Source organism: Tenrec ecaudatus, chromosome 5 (assembly GCF_050624435.1).
Source record: "Tenrec ecaudatus isolate mTenEca1 chromosome 5, mTenEca1.hap1, whole genome shotgun sequence".
Taxonomy (NCBI): domain Eukaryota; kingdom Metazoa; phylum Chordata; class Mammalia; order Afrosoricida; family Tenrecidae; genus Tenrec; species Tenrec ecaudatus.
In genome coordinates this window covers 46115409-46124587 of record NC_134534.1, presented here as the reverse complement: position 1 = coordinate 46124587, position 9179 = coordinate 46115409, and the positions used below count along the sequence as shown (strand labels likewise).

The 9179-nt window shown below is 43.1% G+C and overlaps 1 pseudogene; it reads left to right on the top strand.

The window, feature by feature from the left end:
* The first annotated feature begins 8461 nt into the window (after positions 1 to 8461).
* Positions 8462 to 9098, top strand: LOC142448711 (PRELI domain-containing protein 1, mitochondrial pseudogene; annotated as a pseudogene).
* The last annotated feature ends 81 nt before the right edge of the window (positions 9099 to 9179 follow it).

Genomic DNA, 9179 nt, shown 5'->3' with positions numbered 1-9179 from the left:
CCTGGCTACTGAGAGATATAGCGTCTGGGGACTTAAAGGCTTGAAAGCAAACAAGTGGCCATCTAGCCCAGAAGCAACAAAGCCCACACGGAAGCAGCACACCAACATGGGTGATCGTGAAGGGCAGAGGAGACCAGGTCTCAAACAACAAAGACGGAGGGTGGGGGGGTGGGAATCACATCACCATGAATGAGGGGGAGTGCGTGACGGGGACCTAATGCCCATCTGTAGACAGCTGGACATCCCTTGCAGAGGGGTAGTGGGGAGGAGATGAGTCACTCAGGATTCAGTGTAGCAACAATGAAACTCAAAACCTTCCTCTAGTTCCTGAACGCTTCCTTCCCTCCCAATTATCATGACCCCAATTCTACCTTGCGGACCTGGTTAGACCAGAGGATGTACAGTGGTGCAGTAGGGATCTGGAAACACAGGGAATCTAGGACGGACGAATCCATCAACACCAGCGGTGGGAGTGGCGACACAAGGAGGGAAGGGAGTGTAGAAAGGGAGAACTGATCTTGGAGATCTGTGTGTAACCTCCTCTCTGGGAGGTGGGCAATGGGGAGGTGGGTGAGGGGAGACACTGGGCAGTGTAAGATACAATATTTATAAATTATTAACGGACCAGGGGGAAGGGGGGAGCGGGGAGGGAGGGGGAGGGGAGAAAAAGGAAACCGAGCTGATTCCAGGAACCCAAGTGGACCGCGAATTTTGAGAATGACGAGTGCAACGAATGTATAAGGGTGCTTTGCTCAATTGATGTATGTATGGATTGTGATGAGAGTTGTATGAGCCCCAATAAAAAGATTTATTAATAAAAAAAATTTCTGAAAAACCTTTTAAGTAGTATGATTTCTATGGAATTATCTTAAGAGAAGTGAACATCCTCTTGTGCTACTAAGTTAAAATAATGACATGGTCATAGCTGGTGCTTAATTTTTATTATACAAATTGTCTCCATTTACTTCCAGAAGTAATTTATTGCCCTTTTCATAAAGAATATCTTCTTTCTTTCTAAAAATCATATCACGTATGTAACACTAATATTCATGTCTAAGAAATCCATCTATTAGTAGATGTAACCAGAGTCTGGGTGGGTTAGTAGATTATGAGTTGGGATGCTAAAAGCAAGGTCAGCGGTTCAAGTCCAGCCACATTGCCAGAGAAGCTGCTCTCATACAGAAGGAGAGCCTCTGAAACTGCAGGGGCAGTTCTCTCTGCTCTACAGGGACATTAGGAGTCAGAACGGACTCAGTGGTAATGAGTTTTATGGTGAGTGAGCAGATCTAATAAGATATGTTCAGTGGAGGAGTAGTCATCCTGGGTTTTAGTTCTGTGTTCCTGTGATTGGATGCATAATCTTATCAAAGACATTTTTCTTCTATAGGTACAGAAGAATGTCTCAGAAATTTTGCTTCTGTATCTATAAAACAGAACTACACAGGCTGATCTTACCGAAGGACACTAGGAGTTGTTGAAAGTCCTTATGTGCCTGTTGTAGTTCATTTGCATATATGTTCTGTTTGAAGACAAGTTGAGAGATGACAGATGATCATTATTAGCATCTAAACCATGGTTAAAATAGCTTTTCTTCCTCCAGTTATAGATCAATGGCTAATATTTAGTTTGCGATTCTTTGCCTACGCAAAGACTTAATTGTACTCCTGTTTTCTGCTCATAATGCTTTGCTCATTTCAGAGAAAACCATTATGATATTTTAAAATGAAAGGGTTACTGCACAAAGGGCAAGCATTGCCCCATATTTTTAACTCTAGATATCTAGTATATAGCGGACAGTGGTGCTCTGCTTAATTTCCTATGTCGGACCAAGACAATCATTCTCAGAGCTGTTTGGAGTGTTGGCTGCCTTCTCTCTGGGGCAAGACATCTTCAGTAAGTGTGTGATACAGGGGTGAAATGATCAGTCTCAGTTACTTCAATACAGGGCAACCGTGAAGCCTTCCTCCAAGCCCAGGATTCCTCTTGAGATTGGCTGCAATATTTGCTACAACTGCTTTCAACTTCTGCCTACAACGAACTATTTTTTCAATTTAACTTCACCCCCTCTCCAAGCCTGTTTCCCTCACTCTCTTTATCAGTTGAGGTAGTTAGTTTATTGTGCCAACCTGGCCGACAAACACATGTATGGTTAATTGAAGGATGGAGGGATAAATGGCTTGGTGAGCCTCGCCTTTCGAGTTCTCAGGTCTCTTGCTTTCTGATGGTTGGACCAGGTTGTAGCTGCCTTAGCCCGTTCCCTGCTTCAGAGGCAAGGCTCACTTCCTGCAAGACACCCCTGAGAAGCCGCATGGACCTACCCTGATGCAGCCCTGGATGCTGGAGCACCCATGTGGAGATCCCTGCCAGCACTGAGATGCTTACACATTCACTGACTCAGCTTTCCTCCTGCAGTCAGCATCATTATGTCTGTTTTGTGAGATGGAGGAGGGCTTTGTGGACTGGTGTTGGACATGTGGGTAATGGGTTAATTGGACTTGTGGGCTTGGGCAGCACTGGGTTTGGGATATTTTCTTGATGTGCACTTACCCTTTATATAAAACTCTGTATTATCCATGAGTTTCTGTGGATTTATTTCTCTAAAGTATCCAGACTCACACATCAGTTCTGAGAATATTCCCCAGTAAATTGCTTGCACTCAAATTTCCATCACTGAGTACATTTCTCGAGAAACCTCACAGCAGACCGTGTAAAAATTCAACGTCCAAGTGAGTAACAGTACTAGCCAATAGATGTTTCCTGTAATTCTCATTCACTCTCGCAAACACTGCTCTTTGACTCTGTGTGTGCTTGTTTTCATTTTTTCCTCTCTTGGTTTCCTTTTTTTTTTCTTCTTACAAGTCCGTACATTAAGGCTCTGCAGATGGACCATTTTAGTAGAACTTCTGTTAATATATTTCTAAATCTTTTAGTACTAAGCCAAGCACCTAATACTAATTCTATGAGGCTATTGCTGGGCCATGAGATTATCGCTCAGAACAGACTCAGAAACAGCATGTGTTGAGGGCAGAGGAGTTCATGGGGAAGACCATCTTAGTGAGCACACACTAAACCATCTGCAAGACTTCATGTCTCAGAGTGCAAGCAACTGGGTGACTGCGCTCTTTAAACACAGAGGGAAATGTTTCAAAAGTCAGGCGCCAAGAGTGATTTGTTTTGCACTTAGTAAATCCCTTACAAAGCAGGCAGATATAAGGATTGATCTCCTGGAAGGTTTGCCCCTCTGTGAGGCATACGTGGATATATATATATATATATAGCCCTGGGGGATTCTTCCATTTCCTGGGAAGATGAATAGTATAACCAAAGCCTGGCATTTACAAGTTTGGGGGAACCTCAGGGATATAACAGGGAGGCTATAAGGCAGAAATAACAGAAGGAAATGGATAGATGGCAGAACGAGTAACAGGAAAGGATCAGACCACATACCTTTAAGCACCTGGGAACCTCTGATTCCATCACCACTCATTTGTTCATCTATTTATTTAATATTTGCTGGTTGGGCTAACAATACTGGAGACTAAGGCTGATATTCATTTTTAGAGCACATATTGAAAGAGTATAGATAACACAATCGGACTAGTTCGACCTAACAGAACCCTTTATCTAAGTGCCTGACGTCAACAAATCTCTATCATCTCTCTAATAATAAGCTATAGATTGGGAAAACTGGAAGTTATAGATTGGCTCCCTGGAAAGCTAGTTTTCTTGCTTATTTGGCTTGGAATGAACAGCTCATGGGAAGAGAACTTGAGAAGACCAGATTGCTAGATTCTGTCCCTGTAGTGGCAGGCCAAACAGGGTCGGGGAGTTAAAGGTGCAAGCTTGGCTTTGGGAATTTCTCAACTGTGAATGGACCAATTGGTGCACAAAAAAACCAATGATTGGAGTCTCCTAAAGTTAGGAGATCGCCATAACTCATTTTTAATAGCTACTTCTTGGCCTTTGGGAGTGTAAGCAGCTGCACTGTGGTCCTTCATCCCTCTGTAGCTAACAGAAGTCAAAGCAGTAGAAGCTCTGGAATGCCTATAGATGCACTCATGATTGCAGCCTATGTTCCTGGACCATGTGAAATAATAGACATACGGTGGTAAGCCAGACATCTAAGATTCCTATTGTTAAAAGTGCCAATACATTAATGGTCAAAGTGAATAAGACCATGAATCAGTTCAGGACTATATCCACATTTGTCAGACTTAGCTGGTTCTTACCAAACTACCTGACCTGCAAAGAAGCTTGTGAGTTTCATAACAGACTGCAGTCCTTCTTAGGGCAATGCCAATTGTCCATTTGAATGTTGCTCTTGAATTGCACAGTAGTAGTTGGGAGAATATCTCCAGCAATATTCTAAGACTAAGGTAAAGTAAGTACTATGGAGCTATAAAAAATTATAGAAACATCATTGACTTTGACACTTTAAGTACCAATTTTTAAAACTTAGATTTAAATTTGTTCTGCATAAGAGGTAATTAATTTATTCTATTCATCATCTGCCTATCACTTATCCTTACACGTAGGAAGGCTTGTATAAAAGTGGCTTATAGGTTTATAAAGTTTTTTAAATTTAATATTGTATATTATTAGTTTTAGAATAAAAACTCTGGGGAGCCTTGGTTTATAAGCTTTTGAGTTACATGAGACAGTGCATGCTACTTAAGTAGTCAATTTGTATTCTTTGATGAAGATGATTTTTGACTTTGATGGCTTGACATATAAATAGGAAGAGGTATTATTATTAATACTTTCCCCATAAGGCTCTTTCTATCTGGTTACGTTCAATAATGTTCTATGAAATTAGCCCATCGTAAGAGTTCTGTGGAGAGAGCTGAAAGAAATAGAACACTGGTGAGATCATTAGATGCCAAACTAAATCACAGATCTTCTTTGGTAATCAGTTCCGACTCTAAAATGGATCATTGTATCAAGAGATATGAACGGCACATCAGGCAACTGGGATTCTAACATTGGCTCCTAAATTTAACTGTTGAACAGGGGAGTGACTTTGAATACATACATTTTGTTGTTTAATCAATGTTATTTGGGGGAAGTAAAGTGCACTTGGGATTTTTAACTAACTCCTGAAAGACTCAAAGTCATCTTGAGCACATTTAGACTCTATTTATATTGCGATACAGTTGCTTAGATTTTATGTATTTCTGGAGCACAGCAAATAGTACAAGGAAACATAAGAGAAAAATGAACTTGAATTGGGAACTAAGAGTACACTTCCTGAAAAACCCTTACAAAAGCTGTTATTATTAGAATTTAAATTCCCCTAAAGAAACCTCTTGACCTTTTAATGTGTATGATTTGAACCAATGTATTTGAATGAATTAGAATTTTCAGCTGAGGCAATAGTGAAAATACAATAAGTTATCTCTCATAAGATAAGTACTTTGGGTCACTTTTGCTACATATACGATATAGAGAGAGGTTCAGAACTTTGAGTCAGATAACATTCACTTTGAACCCTATGAGTTTTGTGTTCAGTAACTATAAGTCTGGATCACACAAGTATTTACACCACTAAGTACAGCATACTTACCGGGATTTCCTATTATTTGATATAAAACACTCACATGCCAGTTTCAGGTAAGGATAGTATAATTCAGTGATTACAAGCATGGAGTTTGGTTGAGACACACGAGCAGCTCAAGCAGGGCTCCACCACTTATCAACTGAATGACCCCTTGGAAATGATTTAACTGTTTTTTTATGAAAATAAAATAATCATATGCATATCATGGAGGTGCCAGTAGGATTGAATGAGTTATCTATATCTACACAGAGCTTGGCAAAGCACACAAAAAGTACTATCTGCCAAATGAATTCATACTATTTGCCAAATGCCAAATCATTCCTCTTACCAAAACATGAAGGAGTTCTTCCACTTGGCATTTTATAAGGACACAAAGAGATTCTCTGATGATGCAATGCCACGTATGGATATTTTACTTACTGTAGAAATTCAGTTAGATCAGGCGAATCGGTATTCCAAGGCATTCCTGCTGGAGGTATCCTTGTGAACAAGGAGTCTCCCGTTGTTTGCATGAGAGTCTGAGCTCATTCCTTTTTCAGGAATCCTGGGTCTGCTTCTACATCCTGCATTTCCCAGATCTACTCGCTCTGGCTTCTGTCAGACTGATGGCTTCCTGGTGTCAGTGCTGATCTGCTAACTGCATGGAGGTCTCCGGCTTAATGCTCTAAGTTTACATTTCAAAAGAATGATCTCTGCTACAAGCACATACAGTTCATCAACGGATTTCCCAGACTATTGACTTTGAACCATCCCAGGGATGAATAAAGTATGATCAATTAATGCTTCCCTCTTCTGGATTTGTCTTTTCTTTTTTTAATTTAATAATTTTATTAGGCATGCATACAACTCTTATCAAAATCTATACATACATTGATTAAGTAAAGCACATCTGTACATTCATTGCCCTCATTATTCTCAAAACATTTGCTCTCCACCTAAACCCCTGATCAGCTCTTCATTTTTCGTCCTCCCTTCCTGTTTCCCCCTCCCTCATGAACACTTGATAATTTATAAATTATTGCCTTGTCATATCTTGCACTGTCCTATGCCTCCCTTCACTGTGTTTGTCTTTTTCTGAGCATTTATTAAATTAGTACTATGTGCTAAGTACTGTGTGGATGCCTGGGGATTCATTGTTAAACCGGACACAGTCCTCAGATAGAGAGAGTCCTTTGATGGAGAGACAAGTAAAGAGGTCACTGAAATGCAGGGTACCTGATGGCTCTGTGGGTTGGACATTGGTCTGCTAACCACAGGTCTATGGTTCAAACCCATCAGATCACTGTGTTGGAATCCCTCTATGGGGTCATGGTGAGTCAGAATTGACTCTGTGGCAGTGGGGTTTGCTTTTGTTTTACCATTGTATACCCCAAACCAATTTTTTTAAACCTGTGATCAAGTCAATTTCAACACATAGTGACCCTACTGGACAGAGTAGAACTGTCCTGCAGGTTTCTGAGAGTGTAACTCTTTACAGGAGTAGAAAGTTTCCACTTTCTCTCTTGGGGGATCTGATCGTTTGGAATTGCCGGCCTTGGGGTTTGCAGCGTAATGTGCAGCCTGCTATATCACCAGGGCTCCTGCTTTTGTCAGTAGGATGCAATGATTTTCTCTCTCCAATCCAGGGTCAGAGTCCCGGGCTGGTGCTTTGGCTTGTTAGGAGAATCTCCGCAGGGACTTGGCACTCTCTGTTGAAAAACGACTATTGAAGCGCATCCTGACCGGAGTCCCCCTAGAGCCAGTCAGAGCAAGGGACATTGAAGACTCATGGAAACAATTAGTCTCGTGGACTAACGGTACACACACACCTCAGTCTCTACAATCCTGAGACCAGAAGAACTGGATGGTGTCCAGCTACAACTGCTCAAAGTTGTGAACACGATCATATCATAATTCCCTGGACCAAGTGAGAGAAAAATGTAGAACAAAACTCAAAACCACAAAATAGACCAGGCATACTACTCAGATAAAGGATAAGGGGACACTCAAAGCCTTGGCCCTGCATCACCTCTCATGCTTGGAGCGCACTTACCACAGTCAAGAACAGACCAGTACAAAGGGGAACAAGAATACTAAGGGAGTATGCACTCCGCCAAATAGTACCGTTTGAGATTTTGAAAAAGGAGCCGAATTTGCTTAAGGGCAAAGTTTCCAAGGCAGAAAGGACGAGGAAAGTTGGACCAGAGAGAGGAAACCCATTGAAGCCATGGGGTAGGTGAGGCTGGACTGGGTGAATTGTGACGAGGGTCCCAAATCGGAATGTTGGATGGAAACTGCTAATTGCTGGATGGAAAACGAATTTGCTCTGTGAGCCTCACCCAATTCACAACAATGCAGATGTCTACCAAGTGTGTGCTCACATGTGTGCACGCGTGAGAGTGACGGGGAGGAAGGGGGAGAGAGAGAGACATAGAGACAGAGACAGAGAGAGAGAATGACTGCCCTCAATCTAATTGTGCTTGACTGGTGGGAAATGGCCATAAAAATATTGGCTTTTTGTTGCTCATAGAAAACGATAACACACGGTATACTTGTAGATATGCACATATGGAGGAGAAAGACCAGAAAACATGAGGGTTTCAGATGACCTGAGAACATTTTTAGGAAATTAAACAATTTTTTTATTTTATAGTAGGGGCTGAATTATAATTACTGACGTCATGCCTCTTCTTGGGACTTTCACCAGACTTGATGCTGTAACCTCAGGTAGCATGGATCCTGGTGTTCCAACGATGAGAATGAATCCCGCCTTCCCTCATCTCAGTCCTCAAAACACGCACAGGGCACCTCATGGCGGCGGCGGGTTGGGCACGGTGTGGTGGCCGCTGACCTGCGAGGCTGGCATGCCCCTGGGCTCCGCACCCCTGCTGCAGTGCGGGTGCTGAGCCCTTTCTGGCCCGGACGATGGTGAAGTATTTCCTGGGCCAGAGCGTGCTCCGGAGTTCCTGGGACTAAGCGTTCGCCACCTTCTGGCAGCGGTACCTGAATCTTGAATCCCGACAGCAAGCTCCTATCCAGGCGACTCCTGACCAAGACCAACAGGATGCCCCGCTGGGTCGAGCGTCTGTTTCCTGCCAATGTTGCTCACTCGGTGTACATCCTGGAGGACGCCGTTGGGGACCCACAGAATCAGACCATGACAACCTTCACCTGGAACATCAACCATGCCCGGCTCATGTCCTGGTTGCCTGGTCCCATGCAGGTGGTGAAGGAGCGCTGTGTTTACCGTGTGAATGCCAACGACACTGGCTGGACTGAAATCCACTGGGAAGCCTGGGTCTCCTCCAACTTGTTTGGTGTCTCCCGAGCTGCCCAGGAATTTGGTCTGGTCCGGTTTAAAAGCAAGGTGACTAAGACAATGAAGGGCCTTGAGTACACCCTGGTCAAGCTGCAAGGTGAGGTCCCTTCTAAGACGCTTGTTGAAACCGCCAAGGAAGCCACAGAAAAGGCAAAGGAGACGGCACTGGCAGCTACCAAGAAGGCCAAGGACCTGGCCAGTAAGGCAGCCACCAAGCAGCACCAGCAGCAGCAGTTCGTGTAGCCAGCCCAGTCCGCTGTCCCCACCCTTGACCAGATGATCTAGCTCCCTCCCCCTGACCTCCCTGCAGTATGCTTTCTTAAT